Raw genomic sequence first — 21,204 nt, forward strand, 5'->3', positions numbered from 1 at the left:
TCTCTCAGAAATAAAAATAAACTTAAAAAAACCCCCACAGAATCCATTAATATCTTCTTTTTTATTTTTTGATGTTTTATTTATTTCTGAGAGAAAAAGAGAGGGGGGGAGGGGCAGTATGAGCAGGGAAGGGTCAGAGAGAGAGAGGGAGACACAGAATCAGAAGCAGGCTCCAGGCTTTGAGTTAGCGGTCAGCACAGAGCCTGATGCGGGGCTCGAACCCACGAACCATGAGATCATGACCTGAGCTGAAGTTAGATGCTTAACCGACTGAGCCACCCAGGTGCCCCTAACGTCTTCTTTCAATGCATTACTATGTGGGGGCAAGATGGAGGTTACTGGTGGGATGGATGTGAGATCAAGGATCATTTCAAAAGTCTCTGGAAACAAAGCTGACAGAGCTCCTCTTCAGCCCAAATGAATTCTCTAGACTAAGCTTGTATTCATGGCAGGATGGCAATGAGACTGTTCCCCAACTGAGACACCCATACATTTTGTCTCACTAATCAATGGGAAACAAGTATGTGCTGTCTCGGGGCCGCCTTACATCCTTTGTGGATCCCATTAGAATAAAGGAATAAAGGTTTTGCTAACAAAACAGTAAAAAGAGAAAAATGACAATTCTTCTTTCCTTTTGGGATAAAAAGGGATGATGGCACTTTTCTGTAGGAGGTGCAGGAGAAAGCAGAAGAGACCGCTGTGTCTGATGACGGCAGTCCGGCAGTGGGGCCTCTAACTTGCAGGTCGTGGCCAGAGAAGTCAGGGCTGTGGACGGATCCACCATGTCAGTCTGGTCCATAGGTCCATCCATACTCCCTCCTCACGCCCAGCCCGGGGTTCTGCGCCCGGCCAGTGTTGGGTCTGAGTTGATAGTTGTTAAAAGAAATGAAAAGTTGCCAAGGAACATCCCAGGAGCCTCTGCTTGCTCTCTGACTGCTCGGTTATGTAACTATTTAGCATTTGTTTCCTATAGCAGTTTACTTATACTGAAAATAATTTTCTTTTGAGCACACATAAAGCCATTTAATCTCACCAACTGATAGGTTCTTTCTGGAATGTTGAGAATGAGCAGGTAACAAGACCGTGGGATGTCTGCAACACAGCAAAGGGCTGTATGGTCAGGAGTCACAAGCGTGAGCACAACCAGCAGTTGTATCCAAAGCAGAAGTACCCCATTTCTCCTAGTTTAGCTTAAGAAGAGGGATCAATTAAAGAAAAAGGGGCTAAAAATTGTAGACCGAAAGAATCACGGTAACATATGAACCCCTACATTGTTAAATCCAGAAGGAACTCAAAATGAACACAAAGCAAAAAATACCTTAGATGTCTAATGTCTGTGGTGCCCAGAAATTCTCTCTTCAACAGAGGAGGCTGTTAGGGGTTTTCCCCTCATCTGCAGGCACATCTGGGGCCCCCCAAATTCCCAGAACACAACCTCCTGGGGACAGACCTGTCATATGCAACTGCTCAGGTGGAAGAAAGGGTAAGAATCTTCTCTTTTGGGGGGATTAAAAAGAGCAACAGAGACGCAGGGTCAGCTAATTAAACCCCTACAGCTGCTGTCACCCCTATTATGCTGAGCTTTGATGACACCCTTCCTTTTACAGGTGCTAAGCAACTACTCACAACTTAAATTGCTACCCAGCCCGGGTGTTGGCTGCTGCTTTTCTCTGCAGTGTCTATTTAGCATATCCCTCTGCAGAGGGCCCAAGGGGAGTGATGATGCAGAAACCATATCCCTCTGAAGTTGTTTCACATACAGATAGGAAAATAAAGTGAAGGAGGGAGGGGAGGTAGGGAAAAGTGAAAACGCTTTTGCAAAGCCACCCAGAGCACAGATTTTAGAGACCTCGTTTTACTGTGGAAGATCAACTGCATCTTGTTGATCTGCTAAGGGTGGTTATCTCCTCTGTCCTTTCTCTGCAGTTGCCTCTTAAATGTCAGTGCAAGAGATTTTTTCATTCTCTCTGACGGAATGGAAAAAACCCTGCAGTTGTGGTCTAAAGGACCATACTTGTAGATGCCCCAGGAAAGGCTGGTGCTTTCCCTGGCTCCGCTCAGCTATCACCGTATGCTGTGTCCCTAATGCAGGCCAAAAGGGCTAAGACCCTGCTTGATGGCTCTGATTGTGTACATGAGCCACAACTGAGAACAGGTAAGAAAAAGCATAGGGTTTGGATTCCACCTTTGGAAGTGGCAGGATGCACTTTAAAAAGCAATAATTGGGGGCGCCTGGGTGGCTTAGTCGGTTAAGCGTCCGACTTTCGCTTAGGTCATGATCTCGCGGTTCGTGGGTTCGAGCCCCGCGTCGGGCTCTGTGCTGACTGCCAGCTCAGAGCCTGGAGCCTGTTTCAGAGTCTGTGTCTCCCTCTCTCTCTGACCCTCCCCTGCTCACGCTGTCTCTCTCTCTTAGAAATAAAAAAAAATTAAAAATTGTTTAAAAAAAATAAAAAAATAAAAAAGCAATAATTGGAGGCAATTTTTGGTTTGGAAACTGCTCTGGTCAGTGTGATGAGTCACTTTTGCTAAGGAGACAGCATTCTGGGCTGGGATACCCCTCACTTTCAGCACTTACAGGCTAAGGAATGCCTTCAAGGGAAGGGAAAGTCAAATTAAAGAGGGGCACACCTGGAAAGACTGGTTCTGTCTTTGAAGAGCCACTGATGCTGTGCTCACCTTAAATCTACCTTCCCACACTTGCAAGGTAATGACTTTGATCCATTAATTCCAGGACGAGTCCCTATTAATCTTACTTAAAAAAAAATCCTACCTACACTCGTTTTCCCCTGCCACCAGGCTTAAAGCAAAGAAATGTGTAATAAAGCCTGAAATGGAGTAGTTTTACGTTTTCTAAAAGAATTATAAAGAAGTCCTTGGTAAGGGGCACCTGGGTGGCCCAGCTGGTTGACTTCTGCTCAGGTCCTGATCTCGCAGTTCATGAGTTCGAGCTCCACATCTGGCTCAGAGCCAGCCTCACATCCTCCGTCCCCCTCTCTCCCCCCCGCCCCAAAAAAATATTTTTAAAAAAAGATGAGAAACACTGACACACTGGCCAGGACAAAGATGTAATGCAATCTAAGAGTGGGGAAATGAGGTCCTAGGAAGAAAATGGAAACTCATAAAAACATTCCCAGCTTAAGAGTTTGAATTTTAGCCACTGGAGTTAGAGTTAGGTTTAAGGAAAAAAGTCTTCTTTTTAAATTTGTGAGTCTTCACATATCCCACTGTAGTTTTATGAACAAGAGATAAAGAATCTTTTTGTGTTTTAAGCTAATAAAATGCATTTAAATCTATAAAAAATACATTAAGAATATTGAATTTATTATAATTTTTCTCTAAGGTCTCAAAATTGCTAATAATAATTATTTTATTTTAATCATTATTCTTTTTTAAGTAGGCTTCATGCCCAATGTGACCCTGAGATGAAGAGTCATGTGCTCTACCCACTGAGCCAGCCAGGTGCCCCAAGGATAACAATTTTAAAGGAAAGAATACTGAACTGATATTAGTTTACTTCATCTCTATGATCCAATTCCTCTGTTCCAAATGGGGACGGCAGCACTTGCTGTTCTGAATTCACTTACTTCTTCTGACAGGGGGCAATGTGGGAATGAAAGCACACTGACAAGTATGAACACTGTAAATATCGTGGGCTTCCATTACATGAAATTCTAGAATAAGAAGAAGAGCAAAACTATCTTATGGTGGTAGAAGTCAGATCAGTGGATGCTTCTAGCTAAGGACTGTCTTGAACGAGGCACAAGAGAACTCTAGGGATGGGGTGCCTGGGTGGCTCAGCTGGTTGAGTGTCCAACTTTGGCTCGTGTCATGATCTCATGGTTCATGGGTTCATGAGTTCAAGCCTCACATGGGGCTCGCTGCTGTCAGAGCACAGCCTGCTTCGGATCCTCTGTCCCCATCTTTCTCTGCCTCTCTCCCACTCACGTACTCCCTCTCAAAAATAAATAAAACATTAAAAAGAATAACTCTAGGGATGATAGAATTGATCTCTCTATTGATGCAGATACTGGTCAGACTATACACTTAAGAACTGAGCATTTCACTTGATATAAGTCATACAAATATTGATTTTTTTTAAATAACAAAATAAAACCCAATGCTGATGAAGAAAAATAGAAAACTGTATTCTCTAGAGGAAATAAAGCCTTTCTGAGTATGACATTAAATCAAGAAATCTAGGAGTTCAAAACTATCCTAAAATTTGTATGGAACCACAAAAGACCCCGAATAGCCAAAGTAATACTGAAAAATAAAACCAAAACGGGAGGTATCACCATCCCAGACTTTAACCTATACTACAAAGCTGTCATCATCAAGACCGTATGGTATTGGCACAAAAACAGACACATAGACCAATGGAACAGAACTGAGAACTCAGAAGTGGACCCAAAAGTATACAGCCAACTAATCTTTGACAAAGTAGGAAAGAATATCCAATGGAAAAAAGACAGCCTTTTTAACAGATGGTGTTGGGAGAACTGGACAGCAACATGCAGAAGAATGAAACTAGATCATTTTCTCACACCATGCACAAAAATAAACTCAAAATGGATAAAGGACCTGAACGTGAGACAGGAAACTATCAACACCCTAGAGGAGAAAGCAGGAAACAACCTCCTTGACCTCCACCGCAGCAACTTCTTACTTGACACATCCCCAAAAGCAAGGGAATCAAGAGCAAAAATAAACTGTTGGGACCTCATCAAGATTAAAAGCTTCTGCACAGCCAAGGAAACAACCCAGAAAATTAATAGGCAACCAACGGAATGGGAAAAGATAGTTGCAAATGACATATCAGATAAAGGGTTAATATCCAGAATCTATAAGGAACTCACCAAACTACACGCCCGAAAAACAAACAACCCAGTGAAGAAATGGGCAGAAGACATGAACAGACACTTCTCCAAAGAGGACATCCAGATGGCCAACAGACACATGAAACGATGCTCAGCATCCCTCCTCATCAGGGAAATACAAATCAAAACCACACTGAGATACCACCTCACGCCAGTCAGAGTGGCTAAAATGAGCAAATCAGAGAACTCTAGATGCTGGCGAGGATGTGGAGAAACGGGCACCCTCCTACACTGTTGGTGGGAATGTAAACTGGTACAGCCCCTCTGGAAAACAGTGTGGAGGTTCCTCAGGAAACTAACAATAGAACTCCCCTATGACCCAGCAATAGCACTGCTAGGAATTTACCCAAGGGATACAGAAATGCTGAGGCATAGGAGCACATGTACCCCAATGTTCATAGCAGCACTCTCCACAATAGCTAAAACATGGAAAGAGCCTAAGTGTCCATCAACAGATGAATGGATCAAGAAGATGTGGTTTATCTATACCATGGAATACTACATGGCAATGAGAAACAATGAAATCTGGCCATGTGTAGCAACATGGATGGACCTTGAGGGTGTTATGCTGAGCGAAATAAGTCAGGCAGAGAAGGACAAATATCATATGTTTGCACGTATAGGAGGATTGGGAGGAACTTAACTGAGGACCATGGGGGAGAAGAAGGGGGGAAATGGTGGGGGAAAGGGAGAGAGGCAAACCATGAGAGACTCTTGAATGCTGACAAAAACTGAGGACTGATGGATGTAGGGGGGAGGAGGGAGGGGCATGGAGGAGGGCACTTGTGGGGAAGAGCACTGGGTGTTATGTGGAAACTAATTCGACAATAAACTATTTGTAAAAAAAAAAAAGGGAGAGAGGCAAACCATGAGAGACTCTTGAATGCTGAGAAACAAACTGAAGACTGATGGATGTGGGGGGGAGGGGGGGAGGGGGATGGAGGAGGGCACTTGTGGGGATGAGCACTGGGTGTTATATGGAAACCAATCTGACAATAAACTATTTGTAAAAAGAAAGTAAAAAAAAAAGAAATCTAGGAGTTCAATTATATAAAAATGAAGTTTCCCTGCATGGCCAAAAACATAATTAAAAAACCCAAAAATATGCTCAACACACACACCAATTTTAATCACATTGCAGACAAAAACCTATTTGCCTTAATACATAAAAAGTGCCTAAAAACAGGAGAATGGCAAAGGATGCAATATGTTCACAAAAAATTAAGAACAATGGTTTAAGCTTACTTGTAAGAGAAATTGATACTATAATGAAATACCATCCATCAGCTACTGGGTTGGTAAATCAGCTACTGGGTTGATAATATTCCATGTTCATACTGATGGGGGATACCCTCATATGATGCTAAGGAGGGTCTACATTGCTACAATCTCTACATCAATTTGGGAATTTATTCTATATATATAAAAACCATGTAGATCTAGTTATTCATGTAGCATCCTTTGTAATAGCAAACTACTGTAAACACCTTAAATATCCTTCCATAGAGCGCTTGTTTAAAAATTATGACACAACATGGGACGCCTGGGTGGCTCAGTTGGTTAAGTGTCCAACTTCGGCCTAGATTATGATCTCGCCGTTCCTGAGTTAGAGCCCCACATCAGGCTCTCTGCTGACAGCTCAGAGCCCGGAGCCTGTTTCAGATTCTGTGTCTCCCTCTCTCTCTGCCCCTCCCTCGCACATGCTGTCAATCTCTATCTCTCAAGAATTAACAAACATTTAAAAAATTAAAAATTAAAAAAAGAAAGAAAGAAAGGGCAAACAAGAAAAGTTAACAGTAGTTTCCTCCAGAAAAGATGCTGGATTGCCAAGGGACAGTGAGAGACTGACTTTTCATCACTCAACAGCTTATATCTTGGGAATTTTATATCCTATGCATATCACCTTTTTTTTTTCTTCCAAGATTTTATTTAAATTCAAGTTAGTTAACATATAGTGTAGTACTGTTTTCAGGAGAATTTAGTGATTCATCACTTACCTATAACACCCAGTGCTCATCACAAATCTGTATCAACTCTTTCAAATTTATTGCAGGTTTTTTTTAAATGTTTATTTATTTTTGAGAGAGAAAGGGAGAGTGAGAGAAAGCGTATGGTCATCGATGTGCATAGTAGGGGAGGGGCAGAGAGAGAGAGGGAGAGACAGACAGACAGACAATCGAAGCAGGCTCCAGGCTCCGAGCTGTCAGGAGAGAGCCTGCAGCGGGGCTCAAACTACAAACTGAGATCATGACCTGAGCTGAAGTCAGACGCTTAACTGACTGAGCCATCCAGGTGCCCCAAATATGATGCAGTTTAGAAAACAGCGGGGAATCTGTCCAAAGCACTGTTCCCAGCTCCATGCTTATCCTCAGTCTCAGCTCAAACACTGATGCCCCAGAGGAGCGGTCTCCAGACCCAAAGGGGCAGAGGTCTCCCCAACATCTGACTCAATCATATCATGGACTTCTCCACAGCCCTCCTCATGACTCTGATTTGGGATCTGTCCTGTTTAATGCTCTCAACCCAGTGACTGGCACTATGCCTGGCACATTCCAGGAGCTCATCAAATGTTTGCTGACAAAATGAATGAAAAGGCTCCCAGAGAAGCCACAAAATCAGGGGCCTAAAACAAATCAAGATAAGAGGGCTCTCTGATGAGACCAGAGAGTGATGACGGGGCAGACCAGGGACATAAGCCTTTGTGGATAACTTTCAACACACACGGCAAGGCTGACCCAATGCCAAGACAGCTGCCAGGAAATCTAGCTTTGCTACCAACAACTGGATGACCCTGGGCAAATCCTTTCATCTCTGAGCCTTACTGTTTCCAATTGTCAAACAAGAGAATTCAACCAGATCAATGGCTTTTCAAGCCCCTTCTCTCTTTTAAACTGTTTAAAACAAAAAACGGATTGCTCTGGTTGACATAAGACTGAGGGACATACAGCCTAGCTCATTCCAGTATGCCCAACTCCCCTCCTTCACCAGGGACCCTTCAGGCCACCCACAGTTCCACGGACAACAGTTTCAGCCTATTAAATGACAGATAAGCTCCCTCCCACAACTCACGTTCTATGATCCTCTGCTAGATGAGAAATCCAACTCCTCACCAATGAGTGTTCTTCCAGGGTATCAAACTGGAGGAAGTGAAGCATGATCATTCTCATAGCATGACAGAGGACGTTTCCAAGGGACAAGAGAAAACAAATGCAGAATGCATCAGGGCCAGCAAACCTTATTAGGGCTTCAGTAGGAAGGAAAACAGTAACAAGCCAAGCAACTCCCCAAATGGCCCGCCAACAGCCAGGGAAAGGACATTTCTAGGCTCAGGGCAGTGACTCGTGCCAGACAACCTATGCTCTGCAATCGGATGAGAGGCAACAAGTTGGCAGCACTAGCACAGTGCGCTCCACACAGTCGGCACTCAGTGAATCAACAAGGGAGACCATCAGTATCGTGAGATGAGCCAGAGAAGCAGCTTTGGGAAGGGGAAGGGGGAAGGAGGTATTTGGCAAGGTCTGATCCAGTTGCTAAGACTCATCTCTGAATTCAAGGATATTTGGGCAGGGGAAAAATGATCCCTGTTTAAAATTGTCACTGCTGGGGCGCCTGGGTGGCTCAGTCGGTTGAGCGTCCAACTTCGGCTCAGGTCATGACCTCACACTTCGTGAGATCAAGGCCCGTGTCAGGCTCTGTGCTGATGGCTCAGAGCCTGCAGCCTGCTTGGGATTCTGGGTCTCCCTCTCTCTCTGCCCCTCCCCACTCACATTCTGTCTCTCTCTCTCAAAAATAAACATTAAAAAAAAATTTTTTTTTAATTGTCACTGTTAAACCCTTGCCTGATGAATAGCTGTTCAGAAACCTGTTAGGTACATGTTAGCTCAAGGACAGTCAAAACTACACTAGGAAAAATGAATAAAAGAGGTTAGGGTGGTAGTATTTCTTCTTCATTTAGAACAGAAAAGCCAAACTTAATCATCCCCCACGTTTGGATGTTTCAGTTGTGTCTCCAAGCCACAGGGTGATTATTCACAAATATTCCCCTGCTCTGCCATGCTCTGGACTGGGTGCCTGCCCCAGGAAGCCTAGAGTTTATAATAAGAGATAATGATTCTACTAACCACCCGGCCATCACTCACTGCTGCTCACCTGTCTGACAGCCCCTTTTTAAAAAGAAAAAGGTCCTGGGGCGCCTGGGTAGCTCAGTCGGTTGAATGTCCAACTTTGGCTCAGGTCATGATCTCACAGTTCGTGAGCTCGAGCCTCACGTGGGGCTCCACGCTGGTGGTGTGGAGCCTGCTTGGGATTCTTTCCCTCCTTCTCTGCCCCTTCCCTGTGGGTACTCTTTCTCTCCCTCTCAAAAATAAAGCTAAAGAAAAAAAAAAAAAAGGAAAAGGTCCTCACAGGTAAGTCCTAGAGTTCACTTTATAGACAGGGAAACAGGTAAGGTCAGCTTGAAGATTAAAAGGTGGATCAGCAGTAGAGAAACCAGATTTCAGACTTTCTCTCTGAGACAATGTGGTCACCAAATTCAGACAGGCTCTTTCAAGTCGGTTCAAGAACTGTGAGAAAATAAGCTGTGTTCGTCTTTAGGCTTGGCGTGAAATTCAGAACAAAGGTGGCAGTGGGAGTCATAATGCAAACGGATGTGCACCACGGGCCAGATACTACATAAAGAGCTTCACATTTAATCCTCACAAGAATCTGTGGAGAAGCGGCTGATAATATCACAAGTTTACTGATGAGGAAACTGAAGCACAGAGAGATCAAGGCATTTGTCTGGAGTCACACAGCTAGAAAATGGCAGCACCAACACTTTCTATCCCTGACCCTCAACAGGTGTCACAGGTCCCACTCTGTCCAGCAAGGCAACTTCTCCTGTCTAAGCGAAGCCCTGGCGGAAACACACACTCTCCAAGCTAAAGGTTACACGAAATACATTGCCACACATCCCTGCAGAGTCCCTCAAACGTTGAATGACCGGTTATTTTAGGGCCAGCCCATCCAGCTTGGACAACAGGAATGTCAAGTTTGGTAACGTGCCTAGTGAAAGCCTGTCTGGGTGAGTGTGCCAAGTTATGGGCCTTCTGGGATTTGGATGACAAGCGATTAGCCAAAATCAATCTCCTGAGACCCACTAGCAATTAAAGCCTCAAAATGAAAAGGAAGTAAAGGCAGGCACATGCCATGTGCAAATGTTCTTGTACTAGCACCGGGTCTCTAGAACCTATTTCTAGAATCATGTGCCAGTTTTCAACTATCTACAGACAGTCATGCTTGGAAAGACCTGCTGTCAAGAAAAAAGAAAGTAACAGGGGCTTCTTCTGAATAATACTTAATCAAGATGAAGAGAAAAGAGGCCAAAGACCATAAAATAAGGTGCCTTGAGATCTCAGTTTTCCCATCTATATAATGGGAATACTTTCTGAAGATCTGTCAAGTGTTGGAGTCATGCATTCAGCATATGTAACAGTGTGGGGCGCTGTCAGCTCTGAGACTAAGACTGTGCCCCACACACACACCCGGGAGACAAAGGACAGTTTTCGCTCTGGGCTCTTACGGATGCAGAGGCCAGATAACGGACTGTGGGTGAACAGCAGAGTGATCATGCCTTCCAGTTAAGTGCTACCACTGCTCGGACGAGGAGGGTTCTGAGAATGAGGGAACATCTAGGGAAGCCCTCTTAGATGAACAAGGGCTTGCCTGGAGACAAAAAGATGGCTCAAATTTGGAAAAGGAGCCCTGAGGGTGACCTGGAAAAGACCCACAAGATGCTAAACCACTGAGGCTAAACCACCAGCAACACTGACTGGGGTGCAGGCTCTGTGCTAAGTGGTCTGTAGCCCCTATTTATAAGTGAGGAATTAAAGATGCTGAGAGAGGAGTGACTTATCCAAGGCCAAAACAAGCCTGCATGTTCAGGAGTTTGTGAGAACCCCTGTCTGGCTGACGGCAAGGACTTGGAAAGGAAAGGCGTAGACGACGTTAGGCAAAGAAGGAGGAGATTCACAGATGGTCCCGGATGCCACAGCATGTTAGATCCTACAGGCAGAAGATGCAGTGACCCTGTCAAGTGACAAGTCTCACGCTGAAAAGCATTTGACACTGCTGATCACCCCCTCTTCCTTGAAACACTTTCTTCCCCTGGATCCCAGGATGCCATGCTCTCTGCCCTCCCCTCTACCCCACTGCCTGCTCCTTCTCAGTCTCTTTTGTGGGTTCTTCCTCCTCTCCCTCTTCTTCAACACTGGAGGCCCCAACTTAGGCCTGGTATGTCTTCCCTTCCCTGCCAGTACTATCTTGCCTCTATGGTAAGCTTGCCCAGTGTCAAGGCTTTAAGTATCATCTATATGCTGACAACTCACAAGTTTACATCCCCAGACCCAACCTCTCCGATGAACTCCCAGCACATATATCCAAACTGCCTAATACACATCTGAACTTGAATGTCTATACAGCTGACAGTAGCTCAAGCTTAACAAGATAAAAACTGACCTCAGGTTAAAAACCTCAGTTGCCCTTGACAACACACTCTCCCTCATATCCCACATCTAATCTATCAGCAAATCCTATTGGGTCTACCTTCAAAACGAATCCAGAATCCATAAAGCGGCTTTCCACCAGCTCCATCACTACTACCAGGCCCCGAGCCACCATTACTGCTAATCGAGATCGCTACCAAAGCTGTTTCCACACTGTTCCCAACAACTCATTTCAGCAACAGACAGAATGATCCCGTTACAGTCTAAGGCAGAAAGTGCCACCCTTCTGTTCAAAATCCTCCAATGGTTCCCTGTCTCACTCAGAGTAAAAGCCAAAATCTCTACCATGCCCTCATGGGCTATAAGGCCTGTATGAGACATATCCCTTCTGTCTCTCGTTTACACACATACATACCACCCACCCATTATTCCTTTGAACTCTTCTCCCACTGTCTTCCCCATCATTCCCTCAGTTCCAGCCACATGGGCCTCTGTGCTGATCCTTCAACACAATAGACATGTTTCTACCTCAGGGCCTTTGCACATATGCGCTGGTCACTGCCACAGAGGCTTTCTTCAGATAGCATCATGGCTTAGTCCCTCACCTCTTTCAAATCTCACTCAAATGTCACGTTCTCTGACCACTTTATTTAAAATTGTACACATCCCTGGGGCACCTGGGTGGCTCAGTTGGTTAAGAATCCAACTCTTGGTTTCAGCACAGGTCATCATCTCACGGTTCATGAGATTGAGCCCTGCACTGGCTCTGCACTGACAGTGCCCCTGACCCACTCTCTCTCCCTCTCTCTCTCTCAAAATTAATGTAAATCAACTTCAAAAAAAAGTGCATACGTCCCCAACCAATCCCCCCAACTCCCCATCCTTCTTTCCTTCTTTTGTATTTCTGCAACATACTATAAAATTTATTTATTTAACATTTTTTAAGTTTATTTATTTTTGAGGGAGAGAGAGAGAGCACAAGCAGGGGAGGGGCAGAGAGAAAGGGAGACACAGAATTCAAAGTAGGCTGGAGGCTCTGAGCTATCAGCACAGAGCCAGGTGTGGGGCTCAAACCCACAAGCCATCAGATCATGACCTGAGCTGAAGTCGGTCACTTAACTGAGCCACCGAGATGCCCCTATAAAATGTATTTTTTAGTCTATTTTTTTCTACTCCATAATGTGCTCCATGAAGATAAAGATTTTGTCCATTTTACTCACTACTGTGAAGCTCTTAGACTGTTACCTGGCAAATAGTAGGTGCTCAATAAATGTCTGAATCACTAGTGTTCAACTCTCCTCTTGGGGAAGTTTCAAGTTTTGTAAGCCCACCTCAGCTAGAGACCAGCTTCCCCATGGTCCATGTAGCAGGTGTGTCAGCATCAGAAATGCATCTGTTCTGGTTGTCAAGCTATTTTGACAAAACTTAAGTAGAAAATGCCAGACCCCCAGCCCTGGCAATACATGGAAGCCAAGTAAATAAAGAAAAGAGAGAAGAAAGGGCAAAGAGTGGGGGAGAGGATCAGGTGGCAACATCTCCAGTGGGAGAAAGGTCCAGGCCATTTCTTTCTTTCTTTTCTTAAATTTTTTAAAATTTATTTCTGAGAGAGAGAGACTGTGTGAGTAGGGGAGGGTCAGAGAGAGAGGGAGACACAGAATCTGAAACGGGCTCCAGGCTCTGAGCTAGCTGTCAGCACACAGCCTGACGGGGGGCTCGAACCAATGAACCATGAGATCATGACCTGAGCCAAAGTCGGACGCTTAGCCCACTGAGCCACCCAGGCGCCCCTAGGCCATTTCTTCAGTGAGGCCAGATGGCCATCCCCTGCTCCACACGCATCCGTTCTGAGACTAGGGCTGCAGGAGGTGGGGATGAAATGCTGGGGGCAGGTGCTCTGACACAGCTGCGAAGTGAGCACACGTAGGCCCTTCCCTCTGCCTGTAACCCTCTAGGCCCACACGCCTTCTGTTTCCTTTGTCAAGCTCTTCACTGCTTTTGTCCTTGCTGAGCTTTCTGCCTAGATTATCCACTCCAGCGTCTAGAGTGGCTGCTCCAACTTATCCTTCAAATATCGGCTTAGATGACATCACTTCAAAGACACCGTCCCTGCACTCGTAGGTATTTTTCTGTCCTCGCCCTCACCCCTGTTCCTAGTCACAGGCTGGCTGAGCACCTCCCATGCCACAAACAGGTCTACGTGCTTAGGGATGCAGCAGTGAATAAACCAGACAAAACTCCTTGCCTTCATGGAGCACACATCCCTGTGGCAGACAGGGACCACAAGCAAGCTAAATAGGTACAATCTATACCATCTCAGAGAGTGATAAATGCCATGGAGAAAAAGAAAGCAGGAAAGCAGGGAAGGAGGATAGAGAGTGTGGGGGAGGGGAGGAAAAGAGGTTGAAATTTAACCAGGTGGCTACCTTGAGAAGGTGACAGGTGACAGTGTCTGGGGAAAGAGCCTTCCAGGCCTAAGACGGTGAGAAGTGGGGGTGTCCCTGGCCTGTTTGAGAATGGCAGGGAGGCTGAGTAAGGAGTGGGTTATGAAGTCAGAGGAGAATGCAGGGGGCCTTCCAAGTCAAGGTAAGAACTCTGGCTTTCATTCTGAGTGAAGTGGGAGCTGCTAGATGGTTCTGAGCAGGAGTTCTGAGACCGGACTTACGTTTCAACAGGGGCTAGATGCTCTGCCGGCTTCCCTCAGGGTTACCAGTTCTTCTAATTATTGCATTTGTTTTCTATTTCCTCTTTGCCTCCCCCGCTACCCCTACCCATTAGAATGCAGTAAACAACCCAAGCACAGAAACTGACTTGTTTACCCATCATCACACTTAGCCCAGTGCCAGGCACACTGCAGGGCCCGATAAATACTGAATGAATAAATGCCAAATGTATGAGGGCCGTGTCCTAAGTGTCTAAGTAACATCCAGCCCCTCAGCCCTTAGAGATCAGAGAATGAAGACCACAGGAGCAGCCTCACCAGCTAATGAAATTTTGTCATTCCACTCTCAATATGCTTAAGACCCTAAAAGCAATTAGGTGTGGCAAAAAGTATGTGTCACCCAAGTCTAGTCCTCTGCAGAGCTCTGCTTTGCTGAATGTTTTCAGTACTGAAAATCAACAGTGCAGGACTGGTGGTAAAGCTTTAAGATCCATCTTCCAGCTCAAGTCCACAGAGAAGAGAGCAGTCATCTGGCTGCATGTCAGCTACTGGGCACTCTGGAGTCAACGAGCCATACTCTTACCTTAACTGGAAGGGGTCCCTAAGGTCAGGGGTCAAGCCCAAGGCTAAATTAGACCCAAAAAGCGTGAAGCTTGGGAGTCTAAAACCACAGCCAAGCCCCTTCTCAGCTCCATTAAATAACAGGGGAGATGATCTAAGAACAAGGGGTTGGGAGAGGAAAGGCGGCTACAGCAGATGTGACACCGGGTCTACACAACCCAAGAAGCACAAGCATGCCACCACTGTAAAATGATAACTGCAATGTCATCCACCTGAGGGATCTGTGGGGCTAAACCAGGTCAATACACACAAAGCCTTCAGCAGTGCCCAGCCCACCAAGTGCTTGATGATGCTAGCCACGCTTACTACCACCTAGGGAGGGTGGCTGCCACCAGCAGTTCCTTGCTGCTCCCCAACTCCAGGTCCCTAGAGGCCCTGAAGCATTCTGGTGGTTGCTGGGTGGTGGCCACAGTAGCCCAAGAGTAGTAATCCTATCGCTAGTCAGATTTCTCCCTATCCCCCAGAGTGATATGAGGATGGACAGGAGATCATCTGGAAAGTGCTTTGAATTCCTTAGGAATCAAGGAATCCTAACACTTCAATGCAACTTCCATTCATTCACTGCACACTTACTGAGCACCTAGGTGCCAGACATTTCACTAAGTGCCAGAGACCTAGAAAGTTAAGACAAGTCCTCCCCAGAGATTAAGAGCTGTTTACTTAGAAGACAGCCAAGCGAACAGACAATGACAACCCATCGTGATCAGTGCCACAGGCCATGGTGGAAGTTCAGGCCTGCAAGGTGGGGGAGATGATCAGACAGGAAGCTCCAAGCAGTGGTCCAGCAAAGAAAGAGGCATCTGTGACAGGGAATGGTGTTCAGGCAGTGAGGACAGCACAAAGCAGAGACAGAGGGAAAAAGAGCTGGGGGTGGTAGAAGTGGCAAGCAGCTGAGTTTGACTGGAGCTTGGGAAGAGACAGAAGTGGGGAGTAGGAGAGATAAGGCAAGGGGGCCAGGCAGGGGTCACCCAAAAGGACTTGAAGGCCATGATAAGGAATGTGAATTTTAGCCTGAGGGCAATGAGGAGCCATTGATGGATAATCAAGCAGGTTATTTTTTTAAGGATTTCCCAACTGCTCAAGTGATACTTTCTCTCTGACATGATTTGCTTCTGTGTGAAGATAAAAAAAAAAAAAAAAAACCAAACCAACAATGCAAAAACCATTTCTGGGCTGTGATCACTTATCAGTGACCTATCTTAGGCAAAAAACAAAAACACAAAAAACACAAAAACCCTGTTCAGAAAAAGAAACATCTACATGTAACAGATGTCCTCTCAGCCTTCATGACACAAACATGCAAAGCCCATACCCAAGCCACGCTTGCTCACTGTCAGCACATCAGGCTTTGGTGCCAGGCATGAGGGTTTTCTGGGAAGTGAGCAGTCAAGATGGCAAGTTTCAGAAGACGACCAGAAAAAGATGAAAGGCCAAGCCCAAAGCCAGCAGGACCAATAGACTAAACTTGTCCTGAAACTTTTAGGAAGTGAAACGAGAAGGGTGGTGATAGTCCTGTGTACATAAAGATCTCTGCAGGAGGAAGTAACACCCCACAAACCAGGGTCGACAGCCTTCCTCAGACACAGGCCCCCAGTAGGCATCAACTGCCGAGAGTCAAAACACCCATTCACAATAACGGTCTCTACACAAATTGCCTTATCTAATCCACTCTCACATCACTGTTGGGGGGTGGCGGGGGGTGGGGTGGATGGCAAGACGGTGATGGTCAGTATTATTTTAGAGCTGAAGTGAAGGAGGCCCAGCCTAAGTAAGTTGTCCAGGTCAAACTACCAGGAAGCTGCTGAGCTGGGGTCGGAACTCAGGGTTGACTGATGGGGAGTCGGGCAGTGCTTTTGCCATTACACCTGTGAGCCCTTCCAGTTGCCCAGGGTGAAGACTGGCAACTCTTCTTGAGTATGCTCAACCCATACTCAACAGATAATGTCTCCACAACCTCTGAGGGATCTGATTCTTTGAGAACTATTGAAGCTACTCTCCATGACAATTTTTAAGAGGTTGGAGGAAGCTGGTGGGCTCAACTCAGGACAGGGAGCCAGATGCTCTGAGCTTTGCTCATGTTCTCACCATCTGTGACAAGTAGCCTCATCTCGAATCCTCCCCGGGAAGGATGGGGATAAGGTGACAATATTAAGTTTCTGTGAATTCAATGGAGCTAGGAGAACAGACCAGAGTTAAAAAAAAAAAAAAAAAAAAAAAGGTACTAGAGTAATTATATCACAGCTTTCTTCAGAAGCATGTGGAAACCTTCACACGCATTCATTAAGGCTTGTTAACACCCAGGAGTGGATAAAAAGGCAGCAGGTCCTTCTCATGCTGCTGTCGGGGAAACTGAGGCAGAACTAGAGCAAGTGAATGTCTGCAAAGGTATAAGGCTCAGACTCACAGAGTCTAGTCCTGCAGCTATCAAATGACCTCACCATCTCCCAAGCAAGATGTGCTCTCCCCGGCCAAGAAGCCAAGGGACCTGCACTTTTCTCAGAGACACAGAGACCCTTCCCTTGAGAACATTCTTCAAGAACCCAGGGCCCAAAGATCCTCCTAGGTGTCATGTGCTTCCTCTTTTTATTCCAAAAGGAATACAGCTCAACTACTCTTAAGAGAGGGTCTGAATATTCCTAAATTAGCTTCATGGATGGCCTGTTTTGTATCTCACGGTTCCAATAGTCACGAAATATTTCCACTTCTGTTCTGAAAGGTAATCACTTACAGCAATAGCCTGCAGGATCGCTTCATCCTAAATATGTGAATCAAATGCTCCTTATGAAAATTAGATGCAGAGTAATAAGACCACACTGTAATCAGCTGCGAATAAACAGAATGGCAGCTAATGATATTAAAATAGCCCTTACACCCCAACCTTGCTGCAGCCTCTTTTGTCTCTGCACTTTGCAGGCCCCTGGAAGCCTGAGTAAGAACCTGGCTCTGCCTAAAGTACAGGATTGACCTTACCATGTATGATTCAACCTCACTGTGCCTCAGTTCCCTTGTGGATAAAATGGGAATATCAACAACCTCAGGAAGGTTGTTATGAAGTTTACATGTAGTATTGTGTGCAAAGTGCTTAGCACACTGTCTGGTACGCAACAGGAGCTCAATAACCAGTAGCTGGCATTTCGTATTTTTAACATGATTACAGGTGTCCCCAGATAACCTGTCCATGAAGCGCCAACGGACAGATCAAGCCCAAGCCTACCTCCGGGCAGGCGGCGCAGGGCCGGTTCTTGATTTTTTTTTTTTTCTGTTTGAACCTTGGTAAAGAGATAAGGCCCTGAACGACAGGGAGGCCTCGGAATGTGAAGGGGGCAACCAGGACCCGAAGAGGAGTTTCCCGTCTGGTCAGGCGCGGGCTCCTTAGGGCCTAAGTCTAGGAGCCTCTCCAGAGGACGTCCCAGGAGGGGGCTGCGGGCTGGGGCGGCTGGGATTCAGGCCCGCGGCCAAGTGGGCGCGAATGAATGAACCCACAGTCCTTCTGCCTCGTAGGGGCTTGGGAAGCCACTCTCACCCATCTAGCGCCCCGTCCTCTCCGTGACCTCTGAACCCACAAACCCCCTCATCTCAGACCACCGCCTCCCCGTCCCACTCCTTCTCTTGCCTCGCCGGACTCCCTTCTTCCTCACCCGAAGGTCCGAACGGCTCCCGGCGCCACGGCGCGGCTCGGATCGCCAGCAAAATGTCCGCGGCCTCGTCCTCCCTCTCCCCCGGTGCGTCCGTGCCGCCGGCCGCTCGGAGCCCCGCGGCTGTCACCTGCCGGGCGGAAGTGAGCTGCCAGCGCGCGGGCACTTCCGGTGGACGCACGGCCTGGGGGCGGGGTCAAGGGTACAACCCCAGCGGGGCGTGGTGCCCGGGGGCGGGGCCGGGGGGGCGGGGGCAAACGGAATTAACCCCTCCCCAGCCGTGGTGCTGCCTCGCGGCTGCCTCCCGTGGAGCGCTGAAAATATGAGCCCCCTAAATCGCTAAGTTGCTTAAGGTGATGGACATGGAGAAGGTCGTACAGACAGACTTCAAGGGCCATCTGTTTCTTTGGTGTGAGAGACGGGAAATCTCAGCCTCTCAGAAAGGCAAGGTTTTGCTCAAGATCACTTACCTTATGAATGAAGAGTCAAAACCAGAGCTGTTTTGTAGTAGTCTAGCGCTTACTGCCCTTCAGTGGAGCCCTTTGGAAATATCGACTGGAAGGGTAAACCCGTGAACCTCCAAGGAACTTATATCCAAGAGGAACTTCATAATATCCCATTTTCTCTTTTGCTGGGTCTGCCAGGACATCAATTCCTATAATCATCTCACTCCCGCCTCTGGCACTTTTTCCTCCTTATAGATAATTTCCGATCATTCCCTTTAAAACAGTATTTCGTGGATGCTCTTTAAAAATGTTTTACTGGCAATGAGTTTATGACAAGCTCATATTCTGACTCTTACGGTATTTTCTTTTTGCCACGATAGTGATTTGATTAGTTCGATTCAGGCACACTTGTAATCAGGTATGAGTGCCACCTCTGTCAAAGGAGTTTTAGCAAAGATAATCGAGGTTTATAAAATAAACTTTAGGTTGAGAAAAGAACTTTTTTTTTAAGTTGCTTGTTACTACATTGTGAGACCGTTAAGGTTAAAACAGTCATGCAGGGGTGCCTGGGTGGCTCAATGGGTTAAGGGACCTCTGATTTCAGCTCGGTCCGGATCCCTACTTGGGGTTCTCTCCCTCTCTCCCTTTCTCTCTGCACCTTCCATGCTCCTTGCTCTCAAATATAAATAAATAAACTTATAAAATTAAATTAAATTAAATTTAAAAAACAATCATGCTGAAACACTAGTTTCATATTAACTAAATCAGTTAATATGATTTAGAAGTCTAAAGTAACATTTTCCATTTCTTGTATGTAAAGAAATGCTTCCTCAGTTCATTACAGGAAAAGGAAAACATCATGTTTTTGTGTGTGGAGGGGGGAAAGTATTTCAGTTATGAACCATAAATATATATAACTGCTAAGTGTTATTTCTAATGTTTTAAACCACTCAGGTTAACTAAAGATATATTTGTTTTGTTTTTGAGTACTCGCGTAGGTTTCTAAAAAATATAATTACAAATTTAGTGAGCACTTCATATATCTTTACATGCATTGCAGCATTAAACAAGTGACCTTGGTTTCACACTTTTTCTTACATTATTCACCTAAGTGTTAGAAAACATTGCTTTTAGGGGCACCTGGGTGGCTCAGTCGGTTAAGTGTCCAACTCTGGCTCAGATCATGATCTCACGGTTCGTGAGTTCGAGCCCTGGGTCGGCCTCTGTTCTGAGAGTCTGGAGCCTGCTTCAGATTCCGTGTGTGTGTGTGTGTGTCTCTCTCTCTCTGACCCTCCCCTGCTCACGTTGTCTCTCTCTCTCTCTCAGAAATAAATAAGACATTAAAGAAAAAAAGAAAACATTGCTTTTAGGTAGATCACTAATATATCACCAGGTTATAAACCACATGCACGTATTTAACCAGAAAATAAGAAGAGGAATTACTTTCATCCTCTAGATTGTATCAGTAAAAGGTTTGCATTTGGAAAATGAGTTAACTTCAGGGGAAGGATGAAGTCAAACTTTAACCTAATGAAAAATTTTTGCTAGTGAAAATATGAAAATCTGAACAATGGCAATGTTTGTTTGCTTTGCCTTTACTTACATTTTTCACATGCTTAAATATTAGATACTAAAAATCCAAACAATCATGGGATCCTCTATACCTCAGCTGACATGATTTCTTAAGGTATGTTCAACCTTTGTTTTGCTTACCTTTGTGGCATGTAGTCTGATTAACAAGGTGATAGTAAAAGATATATTGAAAAAATGGTTTAACGTTTGTTTATTTTTGAAAGTGAGAGAGAGGGCAGGGGCAGAGAGAGATTGGGGGACAGAAGATCCAAAGCAGGCTCCACGCTGACAGCAGAAAGCCTGATGCCCGGCTCAAACTTACAAACCTTGAGATCATGACGTGAGCTCAAGTCAGACGCCTAACCTACTGAGCCACCCCGGCACCCCAAAGATACTTTTTTTTTAAGATTTTATTTTCAAGTGATCTCTACACCCAACATGGGGCTTGAAATTACAACCCCATGATCAGGAGTCGCACGTTCCACCAACTGAGCCAGCCAGGTCCCCCCAAATTAATTTTTTTTTAATTTGTAAGATAAAGATTTTTGAGTCTCTGTTCCAAGCTGTTAAGTTACCTGAAGCTTTTGTCAAGACCAGAGAGAAGTACATGGCATATGTGTGTAGTTTGTTTCTGTAGGATTTGATTGGCCTGTTTGTAAATTGACTCATTACTTAAGAATTCCAGTAGATAATAAGGTGCAATTGAATATGATAGTTTCTAATATTCCCTTAGATGTACCCAATTTACCAAAGAGGAAAAAAATTTACCTGACGCTCTTCTAAGGAATTATGATACTGAAGGTGTGAAGGTGGTTATTTTCTTAGTCTGTTTCAAAACACCAATACTTTTACTTGGAATGATTATTGAAAAGAGTGAAATGTGTCTTTTATCCAAGAACTTGAAGCATACCT

General features: G+C 45.4%; 1 protein-coding gene across 4 annotated transcripts in view; it reads right to left on the bottom strand.

Annotated features, from left to right (window-relative positions):
• AP1B1 (adaptor related protein complex 1 subunit beta 1) overlaps window positions 1-18,418 on the bottom strand; it is a 55,992-nt gene extending 37,574 nt beyond the window's left edge. For 2 of the 4 annotated variants that reach the window (XM_039225564.1, XM_039225576.1), the window contains exon 1: window positions 18,278-18,418. The gene's annotated coding sequence lies outside the window, so the exon portion shown is untranslated. The remainder of the gene's footprint in view (window positions 1-18,277) is intronic. The other 2 variants (XM_039225584.1, XM_039225571.1) reach the window with 1 other exon arrangement.
• Window positions 18,419-21,204: the final 2,786 nt, after the last annotated feature.

Source organism: Hyaena hyaena, unplaced genomic scaffold, assembly GCF_003009895.1.
Source record: "Hyaena hyaena isolate Hyena2069 unplaced genomic scaffold, ASM300989v1 scaffold_19, whole genome shotgun sequence".
NCBI lineage: Eukaryota > Metazoa > Chordata > Mammalia > Carnivora > Hyaenidae > Hyaena > Hyaena hyaena.